Genomic DNA, 26,923 nt, shown 5'->3' on the forward strand with positions numbered 1-26,923 from the left:
TTCTGACGTCAATAGTCGTACTCGTATACTCCAGCGCGCGCATGTCGACAGTATTCTTTTTTTTTGGGTACCTGTTTGACGTTAGTTCAGGTCATTTTATTTTGAATTTTGTTCTCTTAAGGATCCCCCAAACCAACGCGAAACTTTCGCAGCCGCAACCTACGCGGAATCGCGGCGAATCGATAGGTACGGCGACTTATGAGCGTGTTCACACTAGTTGGGGCGGTATCCGCAACGGTCGCGGTAGATCAGCGTTGTTTTCATCAAACGCTGCATGCACGGTATTTTCCGCTGCCGTTGTAGTTTCGCGTGAATTAAAAGGTCTGTTACAGAAAAACTCATTGAAATTGTGAAACAATATCCTATAATATATATGATTTAAGTAAAAATTAGAAAAATATAAGAAAAAAGGATAAAATCTAAGATAGTATAGGGTTAGAATTGGGAGAAAATGATTGAATTAAAATAAATATTTTAAATTAGTAAAAATGCATGAATTTTCATGAACTAGTCATCCATTCTCAGAAATAATAGTTGGTTAATGATTATGAAATAAAGATAATAACATCAATAAAGATAACATCAGTTAAAAAACCAACTGTCAAGCGTAGGCTTTTCCTGGTCATTCTCAAGTAGTTTTCTAATGCTGACTTCTCAAGGTTCTTTAGTGTTCCCTTACAAGTCTACATTCAGGCCATTGTTCCCATCTTTTCACGGTTTGCGTGCGGGAGTGACATTTTGACAATTTCCTAGATTGTTGTAATTGACCAGCCAAAAAGATCAGCAGGCCTAAAACTCTTACGCCTACTGCCTTCCTAGATAGCTGGTCAGCAATGCGGTTGCCGTTATTTCCATTGTGCTCCGGGTAACTATGTAGTTATCGGGAAGTTTATCTGGCAGTTTTATTAAATATTTGTCAAATAAACTTCTCGTTAATTAGTTATCCGGAGATGAAAAGACCGCCCTAAAATTATAATTTGTTCATATTTGTATGGCGAACAGTCGCGTTAGGTTCCGCGCCAATGTGGGAAAGCCTTGTCCGCTACCGTTTCGCCTGCGAATGTTCCGCAACGAAAAATTCGCGTCGCAAAAGTTTCGCGTCGGTTTGGGGGATCCTTTTATTGTTTTATCAGGGCTAACGTGGAGTTTTTCGTAAATTTGTTTAGTGTGGATAGACTGTGTCTAAGGACATATTTTGCGTGGTACAAATAAATAAATAAAATGAAAGGTTTTAAAATAGCTGATTCGCTTAACCTACGTACTACGTACTGTAAATGTAACAATGGTGTCTGATTTCTTGTCATCTTGTAAAGAAATAAATCAACCACAGAGTAGAGAAATGTTTATTTTAATAAGGTACAGGGGTGAAAAAAAAAGAGAAAATTTAGTGCGATTTTTAATTTCAAATATTTCATTCAAAGGAAACTTTTTGTTTAGTCTAATGGACTCCGGACTTCGTTTATTCGGCCCTCAGTAATAATGTAATCTTTAATTCTGCGTTCAAATTGTTCAAAAATATTTATTAGTTTTCTCAGGGTTCGAAAAAATTAATGCATTTAAATAGCATTTGCATATATTTTGCCCTACTAATTTAAATGATGTCTGTTTATAGGGTCTGTCGGTAATAAATAGGTACTTACCTACTTTATTACTATGTTATGGACACCAAGTCTTTTAAACCTCCAGATTAGGGATTGCAATCCAGCAGCATTTTCAATCCAGCTGGATTTTTGCAAGATTGGGCTGAATCCAGCTGGATCCAGCGCGAATCCAGCAAAATGTGGAATGAAAATAAAAACACGATTTTAATGTTTTTTTTTGTCTGTATGCTAAGATTTTAAACAACAGAAACATGAATTATTTAGTTTTTTGAAAGTGATACCTTAATAACGTAGGCCTTACCTACTTCGCACAGAACTGCACATATAGCCGGTTGCGGAGAAAGCCCTTCCGGCCTCTGTTCTGGTCGGTTTTAAGGTCATCAAATAGTCATAGACCATTGACAATCGAACGCCTTTCACTCCTTCGGTCTCATAAACCGCCGTTTCCTTCTCCAAAATATTTTCGTAATTTTTTTGAGACCCAGTTTTTTTTTGGCTATAAATGTTTTATCTTTCTCGTTTCAATTCAATCTCAAGTTCTTGTTCCAAAGTAAAATTTACGGGCTCCGGATTAGTTGGCCCTTCTTCTTCCATTATATCTTGGACTGGTTCCACAGTTACTTCTTTATTTATACGAATCAACAAATTTTTCATCTCTTGTCGCATTGCATTCTTTTTCGGCATGGGGAAGTAACCAGGATTGTTTAGTCCTTCGTCATACTTTTTTTGATTTTGTCAATACACTAATGTATGTACCTGTAATCTCAGAGAGGCGTCGTTCCGTGATTCTGTTGCGTAGTGCTTCCGGTAGATCGGCATTAAGGCTAGAGTCCTGGCTATTTAGTTTGTCTAAGACAAATTTAATGGTTGTGTCGGCCGTTAACAAAGTGGACTCTATTCTGCAAAGAGCTTCTACAGCCGGTTAAAAGTAACGATTAACTCATTGGTAATTGACCACTCGCCAGCAGGGAATTTTATCGCAGAATCAATGTATATCAACGCTTTATCGATTCAAACTTTTAAGCTACAGAGACTTTCCAGCATACTGAGCTACTGCGAGCGCGATAGAATGGCAAGTTGACGACTCACGGCTTTGAATAACGAGGCCAATGAAGACATTAAGTAAGTTATTTCGAATTTGACACGTTTGCGGATCCGCGCTGCTGGATCCAGCACGGCTTGCTGGATCCAGCATGTAAAATAAGCGCTGGATCCAGCTGGATTGCTGGATGCTGGATCCAGCAATTGCAATCTCTAAAAATTGAAAGATCATAAACTATAAATATACCTAGGTACTTTTTATTTTTGTAAAAATTTTCTTGCTAACCCATTTCTTTGCCTGGATATTGAGAAACCTATATTTAGAAGTCCAAAATACGAAGTTTTCGACTGTATGTAGGTATTAAGAATTTTTATGATTTATTTTTTTATAACCAAGCTAACTTAAATCTAAAACATATTAGATAAAACATAGAATTGGGTAAAAATGAGTACTTAATTTAAAAACCGATTTATTTAGGAAAAATCCATAACTTACAATAAAGAAGTGATCTTCGCAAGAGAAAAGCATGGTTTTTACTGATACATATACTTCTTTTTTACGTTTCTTTTTACGATTTAAATTAGCTGAAACTGTAATAAATATCTTGTCAGAATTGTTTTAGAGGTATTTACACACCAAGGAACAAAACACCACTTATTTGGTTTCATTTGTACTAATTAAATACGTAAAGAACTGCACACATTCAAATACAGTTTGTAAATAAATAAGTATACAAAACTAGTCGTCGATCAAAGACGATACGACTGCTGACGTCACAGACCGTAGCCTCGCTGCAGGGTACCGTTTTTCTAGCCTCCAAGAAAATCAACAATATGAACTAATTTATCTTAAAAAATATACATTTTTAAACAGCTTTATGATTGTTACGTTTTTATAAACCTTATAATTGTATTTAACTATATTTAAAAATTAGTGAACATCCCTGTTGCAGTTACGTCGACTTGATCAGAGCTGCAATTTCAAAAGTGAAAATAGCTGTGATGATTACCAAACACCTTAGAGGAGACGGTACCTAAAGGAGAAGAAGAATCGACGAAGAAAAGTCACCGGACACAGCATTCAAGCGCTCTTTCAAAAACAAGAGTCGAATCAACGGCCGATATTGCTCTTTCTCATTTTTCTAAAATCCCAAGACACGCCCGCGTACACACGCGGTCAAAAAACTACAGATTCCTCTTGAGATAGTGGCGCTATCTTGCAGAGGCGCTAAGCACTTATCGGATCACCAATGTTATCCCATAAATTAAAATCATGTTCCACGCTAAAATATCAAATATTATGTTAGATTCACGTTAACACTGATGATGATCGGTCAACCGATTGAAAACTAGTTCTGTTCTGTGATATAGCCCTGTATAGGGATTTTAACAAATATACCTTTTATAAAGGATTTTATGGTTTTTTGTAATAAATGGTACACAGCCAACTACAGGAAAAATTTTTCCTTGTGGAAATATAATGTATTTTTAGTGCAGCCGATATGTGAAGCAATTGTGCATTTAATGATAGAAGTATATAATTTGGACCACATATACTACAAATATGAAGGTTCAAATTTAGATATGAGACCATCTCAGATTTTGCCTTTTACAAAAATGGCGGGCATTCAAAAGGCGACTATACATATGTGACTAATAGCACGATAACTTTTGAACGAGACGTCAGATTTCAACCAAATTTGGTATAATATAGGCTCTTTTTTTGATGTGTAAGTTCGAGGTCTTGAACCGGAAGAATGGGTTTACCAGAAGTTGTGTTTTTCCTGGTTATTATGTGAAAATATGTTTTTGTTTCAATTCTTTCAGCCTGTATGTATTAATTTTTCAAAAAGTTAATACCGCCATTAAAAAGAGCGTAAATTTTTTTTTAAGAAATATTTTAAACTTTTTAGTTATGTTAATTACCATTTAATAAATGCATAACGTATCTTCACATGTACATATGTGCGGCAGGTTCGTGCAAATATTATAAGAATTATTTTGCATTTAATGGTAGAAGCATATAATTTGATTCAGATATAAAGCCATCTCAGTTTTTGTTCCTTTTACAAAAATGGCGGGCACTCAAAATGGCGACTATACATATGTGACTAATAGCACGATAACTTTTGAACGAGACGTCAGATTTCAACCAAATTTGGTATATTGGTTTTTTTTTTATGAATAAGGTTGAGGTCTTAAACCGAAAGAATCGGTCTACCAGAAGTTGTGTTTTAACTGTTTTTTTTTGTAAAAATATGTTGTTTATTTTTCAATCCTTTCAGCTTGTATATATAAATTTTTCAAAATGGTAATACCGCCACCGAAAGGAGTGCAAAAATATTTTTTAGGACAAATTTTGAACTTTTTAGTAATGTAAATTACCATTTAGTAATTGGTCTGGATCCCGCATATGAAAAAAAAGTTGATTAATAGCAAGCTGAAAATTTGTTAATGGCTTAAGGGTGTCTAGTCGGATAAACTTTGATATATGGGAACACTGGAACAGTTGAAGTTTTAATTGTGGAACAGGTTAAAAATTTGGAACGGCCAGACCACGAAAACGGCACATGTATTTTGTCGGACAGAACAGAATTAAACTCTCCGAACAGAGATTAAACTCTCATGCAAAAATCAGACTGCTATTTATCACCTGTCATAATTCATGTCATTTGACATATTCTACATGTTCCACTCATTAAAACGCCCATTTGGTGATAAATAGCAGTCTGATTTTTGCACGACAGTGTAATCTCTGTTCGGAGAGTTTAAGTTTGTTCTGTGGGACAAAATTAATGTGCCGTTTTCGTGGTGTGACCGTTCCAAATTTTTAACCTGTTCCACAATTAAAACTGCCCCAGTTACAGTGTTCCTATATATCAAAGTTTATCCGACTAGACACCCTTAAGCTATTAACAAATTTTCAGCTTGCTATTAATCAACTTTTTTTTCATACGCCGGATCCAGACCTATAAATGCATATCGTATATTCACATATACCTATGGGCAGCAGATTCATTTTGAATGCCCGCCACTTTTGTAAAAGATAAAATCTGAGATGGCCTCATATCTTAGTTTAAATCTTTGTATGTATAGTATCTGTGGTCCAAATTATATGCTTCCACTATTAAATGCGCAATAATTCTTATATTATTATTTGCACGAGTCTGCCGCACATAGGTACCTACATGTGAAGATACATTATGCATTTATTAAATGGTAATTAACATAAGGTGAGGCAGATAAAGGACCTATTAGAAATATCTCGAGAACTAAAGGTAACTGAATTAAGAAAATTGGAATAATGGGATTTTGAAGACTGATCTATTTAATGAAAATATTTTCATCTACTTGGTACTTCCGGTTATACCGGAAGTGGCTTATAACTTCGTTTTTTTAAATGGGACACCCTGTATATTTTGACATTTTTGGATTCTCCTCGATTTCTTCTTTCTTAAAATATAATTTTTTGTAACATTATACAGGGTAGGTTAAAAGATAATTACGTTTTCTTATTAATTTCGTAGCAATATTCACACCCTGTAGGCTTGTAGTAGTTTGACATAATAAACTCTATTTATGTTCAAATGATTTATAATATAGTCTACTATTGTTAACAATTATTAGTATAGCTAAATGTTTAATTTTAGTATACAGGGTGGGTCTAAACTCGGAATGAGTATTTTCTTAGTTTTCTTAAATAGAAAACCCTATATTTTAGTATTGTAATGAAATGATATTTTATGGTACTTTTTTATTTCTTAAGCATTCCCTATACCTAACTGCTTTAATTTGTGCTTAATTGTTAATCGCACCAACAATCTTAACTTCGATGGTATTTTGACAGTTCAACCATTATTGGCAACTTTAAATATCAGTCTAGTTTAATATGTATTTATTTCTAAAAAATTATTTGTGATTGAATATTTTCACGGCCAACCTAATACAATTTCACATATTTTGTGTTGCAATTAATGTTTTGCTTGAATCACCAATAACTCACAAATTAAAGCAGTTAGGTATAGGGACTGCTTAAGTAATTAAAATGTACCATAAAACAGAATTTCATTACAATACTAAAATACAGGGTGTTCTATTTAGGAAAACTCACAAAATACTCATTCCGAGTTTCGACCAACCCTGTATACTAAAACGAAAAATTTGACTATACCAATAATTCCTAACAATAGTAGACTATATTAAAAATCATTTGAACATAAATAGAGTTCATTATGTCAAACTACTACAAGCCTACAGGGTGTGAATTTTGCTACGAAATTAATAAGAAAACGTAATTATCTTTTAACCTACCCTGTATAATATTACAAAACCTTATATTTAAAGAAAGAAGAAATCAAGGAGAATCCAAAAATGTAAAAATATACAGGGTGTCCCATTTAAAAAAACGAACTTACAATCAACTTCCCGTATAACCGGAAGTAGCAAAGAGACCAAAATATTTTCATTAAATAGTTCACACCTCAAAACCCCTGTATAACGATTTTCATGATTTTGTTACCTTTAGTTCTCGAGATATTTCTAATAGGCCCTTTATCTGCCTCACCCTGTATATTCAACCAAATTTGGTTGAAGTCGGACTTTTCGTTTAAAAGTTATCGTGCTATTAGTCACATATGTATCGTCGCCATTTTGAATGCCGCCATTTTTGTAAAAGGTAAAATCTGAGATGGCCTCATATCTAATTTTGAACCTTTCTATGTGTAGTATATGTGGTCCAAATTATATGCTTCTATCAATAAATGCACAATTCTTATAATATTTGCACGAATCTGCCTCGTAAGGCGGTGGGGGTGCAGGTGCACCCCAGATCTCGTATTTCTAACCTATCTTTTTTAATAATTTTTTTTTGATTTTTGTCAATTTTTTATTCGTATTAAATTCAATTCTAAACGTATTCCACCCACTACAGCATTTAAACCCTTTGTGTTTACGTGCTTTTTTGAAAAAATGACTTTTGGGTGCAAATGATGAAAACATCGTTTCCTGAATTGGACGTTTCTGATGTTCCATCTGGAGCTAACAGGGCTACGGGACAAGGTCGGTGTTACTTATGTCAGAGAAAAAAGGCCGAAAGTCCCGGCATAACTACTGTATTGTGTGTAAAAACTTTGTGTTACTCATTCTGTGAAAAATTTCATGTGTTTGTCTTGCGACGATAATATTTTTTTTAAGAAGAAATGAATACTTTTTTTGTAAAATTATATTTCGTACGATAATAAATAAGTCCTAATTATCTTTCAAATTAATTTCCCCGACGTTCACATGCACCGCCTTACGAGGACTAAAGTTTTAATAAATATGTGTAGAATATTTCAATAATGTAAATAGAAATTAATAAACTTGTTCATGAGAGTATAGAATCTTAATTTATAAGGTGCTAAATTATAAGAAAGACTCGCTTCCTTGAAAAAATGTTAAAACTTCCCGAACTCTTCGCATCTGTTGGCAAGCATCACGCTACAAAAAATCTCTTTTCAAACTTTTTCATATTATATCCATAATTAGATGTCAGGGTAGCGTGCTTCTGGGAACGATTATTAAATAGATTGAAAGTTCGCTTAAAAGTTGAGAGTAAGCTATTAATTTAGTTTTTAGTTTGATCCTTCATTCCGAATTTTCAAATTATTTTCACAAACTTTTGGAATAAAACAGGTTGTTTTTTTGTTGGACGCGTAATAACAATTTAATAACAGGACTTTTTGTCGGTTTAAGTTATTGAAAATTAAATTTAGAGTCAAAGGGGTAGCAGTGGAATTTATTCACCATAATAAGTAGGTCGCCGAATATAAAGAACCTTAATTGCTAATACATACAACAGCACTACACACACTACACAGGCTTCATAGGCCCTTGGCCGTCCAAAAAATGGGTATTTCCCTTAACTTTTTGCCGTCCTTTGCTTTTTTCTTCAATCTCTTACGCATATTTTGGACAAGTCCTGCTTTACTGCTTTCAACTATTTATTCTTTGACGTGCTGCTCTTTTTTTCACTTTCTCCAGCATCCTTCAGTATTGATATAATATTTTGTGTCTCTGGCATTAGAATAATATAACCACGCCATTTATACATTTGTGCTCGTATTTTTGTCGTACCCTTAAATTTATTATTAGTTGTAATGTAATATATTTTAATTTTCGACTGGTATATTATTTGACAAATAATGACATGATTTCGAAGTCAGTTAAGTATGATATAATGCCCTACAGCGCTATTTTGAAAAAATAACGCACTACACTAGGGCATTAAATTTAAATAACTAGTTTAAACTGTCAAGTTGACAAATAACAACTTAAGCAAAATTATGGTTACCACAATTACGTTACGACTATTTTTGGTAAATGTACTTATTTTAGTCGGACATTAAACGTTCAATGCAACTGGGGCCAAAGGCCCTCTGTATATAAACCATTGACCTCAAGCGTTATTATCCTTATAATACCCTTGGTGCCTTAATAACTATTTTTTTTTTGAGTGAATTTGATGGCCTTGGCCGAGCCAATTAGCCAGACATTTTGTTATTTTAAAAACAAACAAATTTTATTTTTCAATCAGAGGAATTTGTTCTGTATTTCTAACTCTAAATACATAACAAACTAACATTATTATCTACAATTATTATCTAAGTAATACTCTGTTTTGTTTGTTCATTTTTTTTTGTAAATTTTTATTTTTTTTTTGTATTTTTTGTTGCATTTTTTTTTATATTGTTAATTTGTTTTTTTTATTATTTTTTTATTGGTATTTTTTATAAATTGTTTTTTTTACTACGCTAAGACGTAAACCCGATTCATCCTCGCGGAGGTTTACATCTTCTTAGTTTTTTTTTCTTTTTTTTTGTTGCTTTTTTTTATTTTTTCTTAATAACTATTAAATCATATGTTTATCGTTATAATAGTCTCTCGTTTTATACCGCTGACGTGGCTTTCAGATTATAGCATGGTAGTCTGCTATATCTAGGGCCTATGGTATACAAGGAAGGTAACAGGGCCAGTGCTACGCTTCAATCGCCCATTATTACCGCTGGTTTTACCCAAGGTATTCATTTTATTCAGGCTGAGTCGACCTGGAGCTAGACATTTTAAAAATGTCTAGTTGTTCTTGTCGGCGCTAGGATTTGAACCCCGGCCTATAGCACGCGAGCCAAGCATACTACCGCCTGAGCTACGCCAACCCTTATGTTTATATTTACCCCCGATAAATGTTAAGGAATGCAATCCTCCCTTCAGATAACTAGTTGGTTCCTTCTTCTTCTTCTTGTAGTTCCTTCTCCTATCGGAGGTTGGCTATCATCACAGATATCCGTACCTTATTGGCGGCAGCTCTGAAAAGATCTACTGAGCTGCAACTAAACCACCCTCTTAAGTTTCTCAGCCAGGAAATTCTTCTTCTACTTATGAATCTTGTCTCCTTAATTCTGTCCTGCATTATGAGCCTCAATATTTCATATTTCGCACGTCTAGTAATGTGGCCCAAATATTCCAACTTTCTTGTTTTGATGTTCATTATCACCTCGCATCCATAGTTTGTTCCATCGATTTATAAATAATTTCGGGGATACATCAAAACCAAGAAGTGATTTAACCAAGAAAGCTGGAACAGAACCTCTTCGAAACCCTTAAGAAGTTACTGACCACCGCACAAATTTTATGTCAAGCAGACAAAAATAAGTTGTATAATATTATTTATACCGACGTCTGTAATAAATTACGATTTAGGAGCAGTATTATTACAAGAGAGATCTCTTAATGACACAATCTGGAAGAACAATCACCTAAGACAAGACAAAAAAGCAAGAATCTATAAAGCATCAATTAGACCTATATTGACATACACGGCGGAAACAAGACCTGACACATCTAAAACAAGACGAATATTACAAACAACAGAAAATAAAAAACTCTGACGAATATCAGGGGAAAAGTCTGTTGGATAGGGAGAGAAGCGAGGAAATAAGAAAATCATGCAATGTAGAAGACATAAATGGATGGGTGGCAAAATGGAAATAGGAGTGGAACGAACACATTAGTAGAATGGCAGAGGATAGGATAGTACGAATAGCACGAGATAAGTCACCAAATGGACGAAGAATTATTGGCAGACCAAGAAAAAATGGTGCGATAATTTATACCATTTAGGAGGCTAATATTGAAGAAGAAACAGGCTTTAAAGCCTTTATACAAGAAGGAAGAAGAAGAAGAATTATTCCAAGGAGATGTCGATGAGGAACATTCCATAGAATACGCTAGCAGACTTCTAACCTCTACCGAGCGCAACTACTTTACTTCCTTCGGAAAGAGAACATTTAGCTGTTATTTGGGCCCTACAAATGTTTAGAGGTTACACTGAAGGTACGAAAATAACCCTTCAGGTTGATCATCAACCCCTAAACTGAGTGCTGCGCATGAACTTTCCCATAGAAATGTTAACAAGGTGGCGTTATTGGCCTTACTTAACCATTATTATCTTCTTGGCAAAGGTAACATGGTGGCTGACACACTATCTAGATCTAGACCACCACATGAACACAGTAACATACTTTCTTGTGAAATATTATGTTATTATGTGCAAAATGATATACCCGATTGGTAATCCACTATGAGACAAGGGTGGAACAATCAAAAGACCCAGATGTTGCCAAAATAATTTAATCAGTCGAAGACCCAAATTCAATTGAATATTATGAAATTGTGGATACTTGCTCACAGAACGAGCATTCTACCGGTACTCGTCGAAAGACGAAGGAGAGGCTGTTACTAGTACATACACACGGAGGTGAAGCCAATATGAACGAATATCATAATGCACCAACTGCTGATCATTATGGCATTGAACGCACCTTCCTAAGAATCGCTCAAAAATTATATTTTTCAGGCATGCACCGTTGTGTTGTTGATTATATTGATAAATGCCCAGATTGTTAGAGATATAAGGCTTCTGACGAAAACCCCGGTGGACTACTACAAACACCTGGGTCTTTGCAACGTTTTGAGATGTCTGCCATCGACATGTTTGGACCGTTACCTGAAGGATAAAAAGGTAAACATTGGATTTCAATAGTCGAAGACGCATATACTACGTGCCATGCATTAAGTCAAGCATCTCTGCAAGAATGCACTATTAAGCTTATTGGCAAGGTTTTCTTCCGATTTGGTCTACTGTGTAGAATTGTTAGTGACAGTTGTGTTCAATTCATGTCTGACTTAATACAACAAGTTTGCTATGTTGTACGAATAATGGAGACATTTACTCCAATCTACCACCCTTGTAATAATATAGAAAATTGCAAAAATACATATCTAAAACCAAAACTTGCTATTCTGGTATTAACTGAACAATTAAGACTTTTCCTGAGAAGATACAAATGGTCAGATTTGCCATTAACTCAATATGGAACGAATCTGCAGCAAGTCGCTGCCTACTTTTGGATCTGAGCTGCAAACTCTGAATCAGGTTCATCTAGATATTTGTCAAGTTGTAGAATCTGGGAATTTGAAACCTCATACTTAATACGCATGTCTGAAACATGGCAATAACATGAAACTTGACAACGCCCAAAATAGGCAAAATAAATATGCTGGTCGACGTTGAAGGCACCCAGTCCATTCAAAGAAGGAGATTTGATATGGGCCAATATAACCAGTAATATTTCGAAAAGTGAGACAGTTAAATTTTACCTGAACAGAGATGGACCCTATAGCATCAAGGGGTTGGTATTGCCTCTGAGTTACAAGCTTTGTGAGAGGGTCCCTACTGCCTTAGTGTGTTCCATGTATCCGCCCGTCTACAAACGAACCGTAATAATGTAGAAGCTCCAATTCTTGTGGTGAAGACGAAAACGCGCCTGGGCGAAACCTGCATCTTTTGCTGGTCTCCACACTAACGAGTTCTATGCCATACTGTAAAAAACCATAGCCCCTGCGATTGTGACGCACCGGGGAGAGCGATGGTGATTTAATATTCAAAAACTCTGTTTGTAGAATGTAAAGTTTGTTTCTGTTATTGTGAGACAGATATTACTGTACACAGTGTGAAATAGTTAGTTTTAAAACGTCGTTTGTCCTCCAAATAGTCATTTTACCTCCAAAATTGGGTAAATACCTATTTGTTCATCGTTATGATCTTCTTTTGAAACCCTAAAATCCCGAAGAATTAACTAAGTGTATGCGAAAATATTCATATAGTGTCACTACATATCAATACCACTTAACCCTTATCCGGGCAACACATTTTACTTACGTAACCGGGCAACTCGGGTCCGTTGGGCCCACTACTGTTCTTAAATGTACTATTCTTATTTGCCCATATATTTCTTATACATATTCTTTTTTGAATTTTTGTTAAAGTAAAATTTAAATTATCTAGGTTAAAAAAGGTGCTACTATAGTATGCGGTCTACCTCGAGGGTGCCATCTATCTGAAGGATTTGCACAAAATAATGAAATGCAAGAAAACTTTTGTAGAAAAAATATTTATTCACAAGTAATAAACATTTGGACCCAATTAAAGACTACCTCGATACGGAACAAGTTGCTCATCTACCGTTATATGTTTTCCTTGTAAATAGTATTTCTGAAAGTTTTGGTTGACTTGATTCCATACATCGCGTATTGCTGCTAATTTGCCGCTTCTGTGTTCAGACCTCGTGTCCTTATCGTCAAATCGAACAAATCTTAGCAAATTTTTGAATCGTTTTAACCCCATGGTAGCTTTAAATACAGTAGGTCCTTAAAACTTACTCCAAAGTATATGTACATTATGGATGTTGGCACTCAGGTGTCCTGCAGTTAGTATATAGTAGTCCAATAGAGGCATATAGCTCTGTAGAGTCTCAATATTTGCAGCTCTCTGTCTCCAGGACTTCTTAGGTTTCTTTATTTGTACACTTCACTATTTCGTTCCCAATTTTTTCGTCCACAAACAAACAAAAGTAATCAACAGGATCATCTACACTTTGACCAGGGACTAACATTACTTTGTGCACTTTGCTTTTTATTATGTCGCAGTATCGCATACGTCCTGTCGGTTGTGGTTAACTCTTCCAGTTAATTCCATCCTTAGTTTCAAAAATTAAACACTCTGAAATCTGGGAACTTGTAGCTACACATTCTTCTTCATTATCATTCAATACTACTTGCTGATCATCCTCTTCACTTGCTTCCGATAGATCATCTTCAATTTTAGAGTCACTTTCAATGCCACCTACTTCAGGAGATTCTTTATCATAGGAATCCCATAAATTATTTGCAATATCTTGCAGTTCTGCAGCTGATAATTGTTTTCGGGACATTTTATTAGCACCATATACTTTCACTGTAAACTGTAATTCAATATAATTTTAGGAGCTTAGTTGTCCACACTAACATCGATATCAAGCGACTGATAGCAAATGCATTATTTATTTCAAGATATGTATAGGTATCACCTAACAATATTATTGCATTCCAACAATGATTATCAGTTTTTAAAATTCATTTAGGATAGGTATAACACCTATTGTAAGCATCTCTTTGATGTTCACACCAAAGAGATGTTTACATTGTTTTTACATGTTTAGACTTTATTATTGGATTTCCGGAATCATAAAAGTCGTTCAGATAATCCACAAAAACAATACCTGACTGCCAGTTTAACTTCTGTAACAAAGACTTATACTTTAGGTATAAATACAAATAGGGTCCGACGGGCCCGTGTTGCCCCTTTACGTGACAAAATTCTTTCGACGCAATAATTTCAAAAATGATAATGAATATTTTAAATACCTCATGCATGACTATGTTGAAGGAAACATATTTCTAAACAAATTCAGTGATGCATAAAATTCAATAAAATTTTTTTATCAGTTTATGATAAAAGAATTGGCGTTTCGGGCCCGTTGGCCCACCTTGTCCGGATAAGGGTTAATGCAACACTCTGTAAAATGACAATCATCAACGTTATAAATATATCCATAACCGTTTATTTTCATATTGTATTACTCTATTACAAACAGAATACACTGTACAAAAAGATAAGCCAACATTATTTACTTTCTATTAAAATCCTCTCATTTTTATTCAAACATTATTTCTAATTAGCCTGATTAAATTTTCTTGTACGAATAAATATAATGACAAAGAGCATAGTCGACAGTTAGGAGTTATTTTGGTTAATTTTATTTATTTTTCTAATTAATTTCAGTCCTGACCCACAATGAAGTAGCGCTGGGTAATAAATATGACATAAAAGTTAAACTAACTGCCTGACTGAAGACTCAGGGTAGGATTTGGAGCATTTGTTGGTAGCTCTAATAAATCGTATAATAAAATTTAGTGTCAAATATCCATAAAAATAAATAAAAAAAAATTAGTCCCTTCATTTGTAATCTCATATTAATCTTGACTTCCTAATTTTTTATCATTTCACTGGCATAAAATGCCTTAACCTTCCAATGACCAACCTTTTTTTGTTACACGGATGACCAAGGAGGGAAAAATGACCCCAGGTCAAAAATGTCAAAAATGACAATTAACAAAAAAATGAATTTTTTTTTTTAATTTTTTAATTTTTTTTATGGCATGGACTTTATGTCATTCAGCCAGTCACAACATGAATATTAGTGTCATGTGTAGTGTGTATGTTGAGTAAGTGTCTTGTTACTTTGCAAAGTCGACGTCACCAGCGTAAAACTACTTGGAATTACACATAATAGACGGTATTTTACTAAACATCAACTTCAGAATATATTTTTTATTCGTAAAATATAGGGAATTTTTTTTATTTCAAAATATAAGGATATCTAGAATGATATTAAAGTCAAATAAAAAAATAATGAGTTAAAAATTGAAAATACTTTTGAATTTATTAAAGAGAAACATACGCTGGGGTCACAATTTCCCCCGCCTGGTCATCCGAAAGTTAATCGACTTAGAAACAGTGTACAATTTGAATACAGTGATGAGCGTGCTAATAACCAGCAAAATACCGCCAAATATGGACAACATAATGCGTAGTGAAAAAAAGGGATGAAAATAGTAGAGGTGGGAAATTATCGGTTTTGACCTATAAATCATTACCACTTATGATAGTTTCCCACCTATAGACGTTAGCTAAGAGCTAGTTGACTTTAGACACACGTATTACGTTAACGTGACATTAACATTTTTATATTTTAAATAATTTTGACGGAGCTGTGAGAACGAATAGAATTATAGACTAAGAGCCGCTATAGGTGAAATTTCTTAATCATTTTAGGCACGATGGGACCCTATAACTTAAATATTAGAACCTAAAAGAAAACGTTTGAACACTGTGCCGTCACTTTTCAGTGGCACATGCGTCGACAGTGGCGCATCAAACTTTCCACTTATGGACGGGATACATAAATTAAAAGTTAACAGAACTTACTAACAGAATTAAATTTTTTTTTTATTTTTTTTAAATTCTATGTGATTAACACATAGAATTCATCGTGATTTTAACCCACCACCCCCTTCCCCCTGCCCCCACCATCAAAAACTTCATTTTTCGTTTTTATTTTTTTTTGGTGGGATGCAATCAATTTTAAAATTTCAAAAAATTCACACGCATAGTTGAGGCTTTTATAAAACATTCTTATTTTTGATAGACCCATAGGTAGAGTGTACATAACCTCAAAAAATTAAAAGAAATTTTTTTTTTCAAAAAAGCGTATAACTTTTTTTTGAGGAATAGCTGCCGGTCTAATTTTTTCTTAATCTTGTGTGTTTTATCAAACACTATATTTTAAATTTTTTTCAGATTTTTCCGTAACTCTACCCACCTTTAAAAATCCGAAAAACTGTTTTTTGGAAGGTTTTGGGGGATTTTCCCTATTTTATAGACTTCATAATATATCAAATCAATTTTGTTTTTATAGGTTATATGTAACTTAAAGTAACTAAGTTCTTTAGAATATTTAAAAATCAGAAAAACACGTTCAAACCCCCCAAAACCCCCTTAAAAAATAGTTTTTTGGATTTTTGAATGTGACCAACGTTACAGAAAAATCTGAAAAAATTAGAAATATAGTGTTTGATAAAATACACAAGACTAAGGAAAAATTAGATCTGCAGCTATCCCCAAAAAAAAGTTATATACTTTTTTTCAAAAAAAAAAATTTTAAAATTTATTTGAGGTTATGTACACTTAACCTACAGGTCTATAAAAAATAGACGTGTTTTATAAAATTTAAAAATTAAATTAAAGTATTAAACAGACACAGTTTTCACATTCCCTCAGGTAAAAAATATTCAGCTACTACCTCGTCATATTTTAACGTTTATTTGTGTCATTCGAAGAGAAAAAAAACTAAGTCTAAAGGTGGAAACTCTTGTATGTGGCCATGTTTTATAGGTTTATACCGGTAATTTCTCATCTCTATGAGTGTCATCTCTTTTTATATTTCACATCGTATTATGTTGTCCATCTCTTGCGTTATTTTGTCGGTTATTATCGCGTTCATCGCTAATTTCGAATATGACTATATTACCCTATGTCAAAACTTCTCGATTGACGATGTGGACTAATTCGTCTTTAGAAGTCGTGGAGTAAATAATTACACTTTTATAAAAAGAACTTTTTATAATAGAACGTTTTCATTATTTAAAGGACCCAATTTTAACTATTTAGAATGGGATGATTATTAAAATTATAATAAATTATAATAAATTAAAAAATGCCACAAGAAAATAGCTTCAGAACAACATTAAAGGACCCAATATAAAATTATAAACTCATATAAATCAAAGAAAATATTTAAAATGGTATACAGGATGTTTGGTAAAGAATGGGTCATAGCTTAACCATAGATTCCTGAGGTTAAAATAGGTCGATTTAAGGGGTCATATACGTTTCTCGAGCTTAAAAAGTAGTCTAAATGTAATGATAAATTGTACGAAAACTATTGGGCTAATTGATTTCTTTTTTTTAATTTTAAAGGTGAAGCATAAAACATATGTTAAAAGTTAAAAAATAATTAAAAACATGGCGGCTGCGTCCAGTGGCGTAGAACGTGTTTTTTTGTTCAGGTCAAACGGTGGGCATGATAACTGCTTAACCGTTCGTCCGATTAACTTCATTTTTGGCATACATATTCTAAATTAGATTCACTATCGTGTGACGAGAGCTTTTTTTATTTAAATTTAACCATTTTCGAATAGCAATAAAAAACGACAATTTTTTTGGTGAAAATTACGACTTTTTTTTTTAAATTTCGACCATTTCCGTAATTTTTTTTTTCTTCTTAAATTCCTCTCGTCACACGAGAACTATGACTCTAAAAAATAATAGAAATTATACAATTTTTGTTTCTGATAAATATTACGAGCTGAATCATGCCCACCGTTTCACCTGAAAAAAAAAACATGTTCTACGCCACTGGAGGCAGCCGCCATGTTTTTAATTATTTTTAACTTTTAACACATGTTTTATGCTCCTTAAGAGTCCACCTTTAAAATTAAAAAAAAAAATGAAATCAATTAGCCCAATAGTTTTCATACAATTTATCATTACATTTAGACTACTTTTTAAGCTCGAAAAACGTATATGACCCCTTAAGCTAACTTACCTTAGTACATACAAAAGTTGATAATAACCGACATACAGGATGTCAAAATTAAACTGTTATTAGATATTGAACATTTCCTAACAGGCATGGGATAATAACACGAAATTTGGTAAGCGGAGGTTTTTGGGCACGAGAAATCTAAATTCACCACCAAAAATGATGTATTGCCCAGAGGGCGCAACATACACCTTTCATCGCTCATTAAATAGGTTCAATTTCTTTATTACCCACTCTACATACTTCTTGAATCAAAACTTTTATTAAAAAAAAAACCATGAAATCCTTTATAAAAGGTATATTTGTTAAAATCCCTATTCAGGGCTACATCACAGAACAAATAGAACTAGTTTTCAATCAGTTGACCGATCATCATCAGTGTTTTCTTGAATCTAACATGCTAACCACCAAAGTAAAAAATATTTGGGTAAAAACCCTTTGTAATTAATCCGTCATAGGAAAATATAAAAATGATGTGAATTTAAACATGGATGTTTAAGGATCCCCCAAACCGACGCGAAAGTTTTGCGACGCGAATTTTCCGTAGCGGAACATTCGCAGGCGCAGCGGTAGCGGACAAGGGTTCCCCATATTGACGCGAAAGCCGACGCGACTATTCGCCAAACAAATGTGAACAAATTATATTTTTAAATCGGCCAACAGGTTTAGGAAATACAAGACATTAAAAATGACCAAATTTTTAAGTGGGCGTAATCTCTATGCACGCAAATTTATAATAATATTATAATATAAACTGCGCGTCAAAGAAAACGGGCACCCTAAATAATGGGTAATTTTTGAAGTTGCGTATCTCCTTAACCTGTTGTCCGATTTAAGTGATTTTTTGAATATATTATAGCCTTGTTTTTTGTCAATATTCCTGTAGTAATATTTTTGCTGAACAGGTAAATTTTCATTGTATACTGGGTGTACGAATCAGACTGTGTTTTTTTCTCAAAGTTCGCAACATCCTGTGGAATATCCTCTATCTATCTATCTATCTAATCAGCCCTAAACATCCATCCTTGGATATAGGCCTCCTCTTCCTTCTTCCATGCCTCTCTATCTTGGGCAATTTGTATCCATTTTGACCCAGTGTGTTTCTTCAGGTCATCTGACCATCGCATCTGTGGCCTTCCCCTTTTTCGTTTGTGGTTCCATGGTCTCCAATGTATTACCGTCTTAGTCCATCTTTCATCCTTCTGCCGTATGGTGTGTCCGGCGAACTTCCATTTAAGCTTTGCTACTTGGGTAGAGACGTCTTTCACTTTTGTTTTGTTACGGATCCATTCGTTTCTTTTCTTGTCTGATAATTTAATGTTCAGCATTTGTCTTTCCATGGCTCTTTCTGTCTTTGCTATTTTTTCCATATTCTCTTTTGTAAACGTCCATGTCTGAGAGCCATATATTAAAACAGGGAGTATACATTGATTGAAGACTTTTGTTTTTAGGTATTGCGGGTATTTTCTGTTCTTTAGAATATAAGACAGTTTTCCGAATGATGCCCAGGCCAACCTTATTCTTCTCTTTATTTCTTCGGTCTGATTTTCTTTATTTAATCCTAGCATAGTGGAATATCCTAGCATTTATAAAATACTGAAATTGAAACTCAACTATAGCCTCAGGTTTTCTCAACATTTTGTTTTTTGATTCATTCGCTTATGTTGGATAATACAAAAGTTAGGTACTTTAACAATTAGCCATGTTCTTTTTCAGTACAGGGTGTTTCTAAACAAGTACGACAAACTTTAAGGGGTAATTCTGCATTAAAAAATAATGACAGTTTGCTTTATAATCATATGTCCGCAAATGCTTCGTTTGCGAGATACGGGATGTTAAATTTTTTCTTACAAACTGACCATTTATTTATTGCTTTAAAACCGGTTGAGATATGCAAATAAAATTTGGTGGGTTTTAAGACGTGGTTATTGCACATTTTTTGACATACAGTTAGGAAAGTCATATTCACCATTGGCGTGCATACGGGTGATATGATCGGTCATATTACCCATATGCACGCCAATAGTGAATATAAAATTTTTGATTGCAAGTCAAAAAATTTGCAATAACTATCTCTTAAAACCTGCCAAATTTCATTTGCGTATCTCAACCGGTTTTAGGGCAATAAAATAAATCGTCAGTTTGTAAAACAAATTTAACATCCCGTATCTCGTAAACGAAGCATTTGCGGACATAAGTTTATAAAGCAAACGGTCATTATTTTTTCATGCAGAATTGCCCCTTAAAGTTTGTCGCACTTATTTACCAACAACCTATACTGCTGAAGAACATGACTAGTTGTTAAAGTACATAACTTTTGTATTATCCAACATAAGAGAATGAATAAAAAAACGGAATGTTCAAAAAACCTGAGGCTATAGTCGGGATTTCATTTCAGTATTTTATACCGGCTAGAATAGTCCACAGGGTGTTGCGAACTTTGAGAAAAAAACACAGTTTGATTCGTACACCCGGTATACAATGAAAATTTACCTGTTAAGTAAAAATATTATTACAAGGATATTGACAAAGAATAAGTCTATAATATATTCAAAAAATCACTTAAATCGGACAACAGATTAAGGAGATACGCGACATCAAAAATTACCCATTTTTTAGGGTGCCCGTTTTCTGTGACGCGCAGTTTATAATGAAAACTTACCATTTTCTCCTAATTCTGACCCTATACTATTCCAGACTTTATCCTTTTTTCTTATATTTTTATAATCTTCATCCGTTAAATCATATATTATAGGATATTTTTTAACAATTTCAATGAGTTTTTCTGTAACAACCATTTTAAAACACGCGAAACTACAACGGTAACGGAAAAAACCGTGCATGCAGCGTTTCATGAAAGGAACGCTGTTCTGCCGCGACCGTTGCGGATTCCGCGCAAAGTGGTCTGCACACGTTCATAATCCGCCGTGCCTATCGATTCGCCGCGATTCCGCGTAGGTTGCGGTTGCGAAAGTTTCGCGTTGGTTTGAGGGATCCTTTATCTCCAATGTTACAGGCTCGAGGTACCATTGAGCTCAATATGACTTGTTCACATCATGGCTGTATGGAAGCAAGACGTGATGTAGCCCTGTATAGGGATTTTAACACATGTAACTTTTATAAAGGATTTCATGGTATTTTGTAATAAATGGTATACAGCCAACTACAGGAAATTTTTTCCTCGTGGATTTTTTTAAAACTTTTATTCTTTTAATATTTTTACTTAAAAAGGTATATTACATTCATCTCGTTATACTCAAACGTTTTTGAGATAAACGCATTTTAAATCTGCGGGGCAACATAATTTTTTGCATAGTATCATTGTAGGTACACCCGAAAAATAACTTAAAAACATTAAAATTTACAAAAATGTATCGCCAATTTCTTCAAATGGCATTTGCGATGCAATGACGTAAATATGAGAACTGGCACAATTATTATGGTTTCAAGTTTATTTTTCGGGTCTAACTACAATGATATTTTGCACAAAATATGTTGTATCGCAGATTTAAGATGCGTTTATCTCGAAAACAGTTGAGTTTAGCCAGATGATTGCAGTATACCTTTTTTAAGTAAAAGTATTAAGAGAATAAAAATTTTGATTCAAAAAGTATATAGAGTGGGGATAGAAAAAACTGAACGAAAAAACTAATACATCATTTGGTGACGAATTTAGATTCCTCATCAGAAAAACCCCCGCTTACCAAATTTCGTGTATTTATCTCATGCCTCTCAGGAAATATTCAATAATAAATAATAAAATAAAAGTTTAATTTTGACACCCTGTAATTCGGTTATTATCGACTTTTGTACTAAGGTGAGTTAGGTTAAATCGACCCATTTAACCTCGGTAATCTAAGGTTAAGCTACGGCCCATTCGTTATTCGTTACCATACACCCTGTATATAATATTTATATATAATAATTAAATTATAAAATATGAAGTTGTAGTATATTAACTTTTAATTATTTATTAAAAAAATTAAAAGAAGCTACGTACAGCCGGGTTTGAACCCGGGACCTCTCCATTTGCAGTCTAATGCTCCACTACTGAGCTACCATCAATTTGCTGATATCGATTCGTTGAAAGACTTTAAAATGGAATCTACAGTCCCTAACCAAATTATTATGACCACCTATGAATTTTTATAACAATCAACTATTCCCCTAAATACATTTTGTTTAAAAATTAGTTTTAAATTTAATATTGTTACGTAATGTTAATGGTTTACATTAAATATAATATATTTAATAATACACAGCAATAAAATATTTGAAAATATTACATACTTATATATTTTTTAATATTTTGTTGAATTGCTGACCTTAATCACATAAAACATATTTGGGAACTTTTAAAACCAGAAATTTCCAGTGAAAAGGTCACAAAACAAAATTGTTTTGATTGAAGAACTAACATATCATTAAAACCACAATGACAAATTGAAGCAAAGTGAATTTAACTGCATTCGAATATGCCAGACCTGTACTAGCAATAATCAAAGTTAAAGGGGGCTCAACAAAATATTAAAAAATATATAAATAAGGGGTATTTTTAAATGTTTTATTGTTATATATAATATATTTTAATAATAAACAGCAATAAAGCATTTAAAAATATTACATATTTATAGTTTTTTCTTATTTTGTTGAGCCCCCTTTAACTATGATTACCGCTAGTACCCGTCTTGGCATACTTTGAATACAGTTAAATTCACTTTGCTTCAATTTATCATTGTGGTTCCAATGATTATTAGTACTTTAATCAAAACAAATTTGTTGGTGACCTTTTCACTGGAAATTTCTAACTTTAAAAGCTCCCAAAAATTTTCTATGAGATTAAGGTCAAGAATTCAATGAAATATTAAAAAATATGTAAATATGTAACATTCTCAAATATTTTATTGCTATTTATTATTAAATATACTATAGTTAATGTAAATTATTAACATTACATAACAAAATTAAATTTAAAAATCATTTAAAAAAATGTACTTAGTGAAATAATTGATTTTTATAAAAATTTATAGGTGGTCTTAATAATATGGCCAAGGACTGTAAATGTCACTGCATTAGTCACATTTTAAAAATAGTTTGAAATTTAAAAAATCGATTTATCCATATAATATCAGTTAAATATTGCATTCTTAGATAGTTCTGAGCTATTCTAAAAACTTCAGGTGCCTAGATAGCCTAGAACTATTTTTAAAATGGATTACAAAATTTGCGGACAAGTCCATTATATAAAAACGTTTTAAAAGTAAAATTATTTATTGACAGCTACTGATAATTACACTCGACGTAACATCACACTAACTTACGTATTAACTGTTGTTGAGGTAAATATAGTAAATAGACTGCGACTCACAAGAGTTTGACCCCTAATTTTAGACCTGGATCCCGCGTACCAAAAAAAGTAGATTAATAGCAAGCTGAAATTTTTTTAATAGCTTAACGGGGTCTATTCTGATAAGTTTTGATGTATGGGAACACTGGAACAGGAAAAGTTTTAATTTTAGAATAGGTTAAAAATTTGGAACGTCAGACTACGAAAACGTTCCATGTATTTTGTCGGACAGAACTTCCAATTGATTTGTTACCATTTCATTAAACTCTCATGCAAAAATCAGACTGGTGTTTATCGCCAACTGGGCATTTTAATGAGTGGAATCGTGTTGATGGGTAATAGGAGTCTGATTTTTGCATGAGAGTTTAATAAAAGGGTACAAATCAACTGGACGTTGTGTTCGACAAAATACATGGGACGTTTTCGTAACCTGACGTTCCAAATTTTTAAACTGTTTCACAATTAAAACTTTCCCTGTTCCAGTGTTCCCATATATCAAAGTTTGTCCGACTAGACACCCTTAAGCTACTAACAAATTTTCAGCTTGCTATTAATCAACTTTTTTTGGTACGCGGGATCCAGGCCTATTTATAATGCTTAGGAAATAATCTATAATTCATCAAAAAGGTTCTTGGCTTTGCATAGTAATTTAACCAGTTGTACTTTAATGGTTATACACATATAATTTTTAACTATAAATTTATTGCTCATAATTTAGCAACTGAATCAATTCTGCAGAAAGTTGAATAAATTAAACAACTACAGTCGAACCCGCTTATTAGAATACCGGTTATAGAAATATCCCGGTTTAAAGAATAGAAATTTGAGGCCCCGAAACGTTTTTACTAGCCACTAATGATGGGTTATTAGAATATACTTGTTAGAGGAATACTTTTGCTTGGTACGAAGGCTATTCGTACCAAGTACATGTTGGTACCAAGTACATTCGTACCAAGTACAAGTTTGTATATTATACAGAGAATTGCAAGAATACACTCTGGATTGTAAGTATACACACTTGGACTCTGACCAAACCAATTGAAAGAAAACTTAGATGTTTTTAGACAAAAATCCTTAGCAGAATCTTTGCACCTTAACATGACGCCAATAGCAACCAATACCGAATAAGAACAAATAATTTTGAGAAGAAGCAGATGTATAGGGCGAGCGACGTAGTCCAAGAAATTAAATCTCAGCGTCTAAGATGGACTGGCCAAGTCCATAGACTCCCTAATAACCGCCTTGACAAGCTGATGTGAGAGGAAGCTCCAACAGGAAGAAGGCCCTTAGGACGCCCACCAATGCGATGAAGAGACAATAAAAATATGGTCAGATCTAAGAACAATGGGACTACCCACGGACCCAACTATCATGGACGACCGTTCGAGATGGAAGCGAGGTGTACAGTCAGCCAAGATTCACTTAGGGTTGTAGTGCTACCAGAAGAAGAATAAGAATTGCAAGAATACACATTGCATAATATAAATAATTTGCACCATATTAAGGAAATATTAAATATCCACAAGGAAGAATTTCCTGTAGCTGGCTGTATACCATTAATTACAAGTAAAATTTAATAAAAAATTTTGGTCTTGGTAAAAGGTATATTATTTTAAAAAGCCCTATAGGGCTACAAACATCGAACAAAACGTTTTCGCTCTAAAAAGAGCATTATCAGTGTTGCAAGAACATGGTGAGCCAACCAAAAAATACGAAGGTCAAAGCCTTTCAAAAATGTCTTTTAGTCCATTTTTGAAAGGCTTTGACCTGCGTATTTCTTGGTTGGCTCACCATGTTCTTGCAACACTGATGATACTCTTTTTAGAGCGAAAACGTTTTGTTCGATGTTTGTAGCCCTATAGGGCTTTTTAAAATAATATACCTTTTACCAAGACCAAAATTTTTTATTAAATTTTACTTAAAAAAATTAAATAGTATTCTTAGTGGTAGGGGAGCAAAGTATGCTAAATTTGCAGTCACTCGAGCGTTATGGGGACCGATTGGGTTGTGATTACTAGGTCCTAAAACCAAAAAAAGTAAAATTTTCGAAAAAATGTCTCGAATAGAAGTTACTTATTTTTACGTAAGTAATCCAAATCTGCAAAAAAAACTTGGGAGTCCCATTTAAGATTTTAAAGTAACCCCTTACCCCACCTCCCTGGGGGGTCGTGTTTGGTCCCATTCAATAGATTTTTCAAAAACATTTTGAAAGTGTATTTTGCAGTTTTTCGATCTGTTGTTAATTTTGCGAAATATCGCGGGGTTTGTATTTAAAATTTTAAAATTACCCCTCACACCTCTCCGTGGGGGTCATGTTTAGTACCATTCGATAGATTTTTGAAAAATATTGAAGATGCTTTTTTAGTTTTTTGATCTGACGTTCGTTTCGCGAAATATTCGCTTTTTTTCTTTTGAAACTTTGTGACTCAACCATTTCCGTACGCCCTACTCAAATCTTCAGATTTTTTAAATATACACTCTTTTGCATGTACTTAACTTACCTTGTCTTATTCTGACAATTTCGAGTATTTTTAAGGATAGATTTTGTTTTTTTTTTGGGCCCCCCTTTAACGAACTTCCCAGTGTTAGGAGCCAATATATGGTAGAGGTATTGTACCCTCGGAGATCGGTGGAAAAAATTTACACCCAAAATAACAAAATTCAGTTTGGCAACACTGTCTGAATGTTGATAGTAACATATCCGTTTTAAGATAAACAGAACTGTAATTTAGTCCAGACAAATTAATATATTTTTGTGCCAACAAAAATGAGATTTTTCAACCAAATAATGTTTCACATATGATGTGCAAAATAATTTTGAATTGGTTTCTGCTAACGAGCTTGCTTTTTTTCTCATTAAAGTAGAAAAAACTTTAAATTTATTCTTTATAATCGTTATCGTTCAATCTCGTCTTATTTTTTTTCACTGTACTTATATCCGTCGACTAATTTACAATGATTAATGCGATGTTAAAACATTTTATCGTTATCGGCTTCTGGAGTGTCTGAGACATATCTAATTTCATTGATAAAATGCACAGTCCCACCGATTTCCACTTGAACTATACATCTGCAGGGTACCAGGTTTTTCCCATATGATAATCTGACGCGCTCGAGTAACATCAAAAATCCCCGCTTGGGCGCCTCTACTATAGTATAGGTATTTCCAGTAAGTTCTAATAAATTCTTAAAGTGAATATAATTAAAAAATTGGAGAATACCATTAAATAGGCTAATCAGAAGTGATTTAACCTATTAGTTAAAAGCTACCAGGCGCTAATTACAGACAATGTTCTCTTCAGATGTAAAGATCACACTTGAAACTTTACAAGATTCATTAATTTAATCTCTAC

Source organism: Diabrotica virgifera, chromosome 7, assembly GCF_917563875.1.
Source record: "Diabrotica virgifera virgifera chromosome 7, PGI_DIABVI_V3a".
Classification (NCBI taxonomy): Eukaryota; Metazoa; Arthropoda; class Insecta; order Coleoptera; family Chrysomelidae; genus Diabrotica; species Diabrotica virgifera.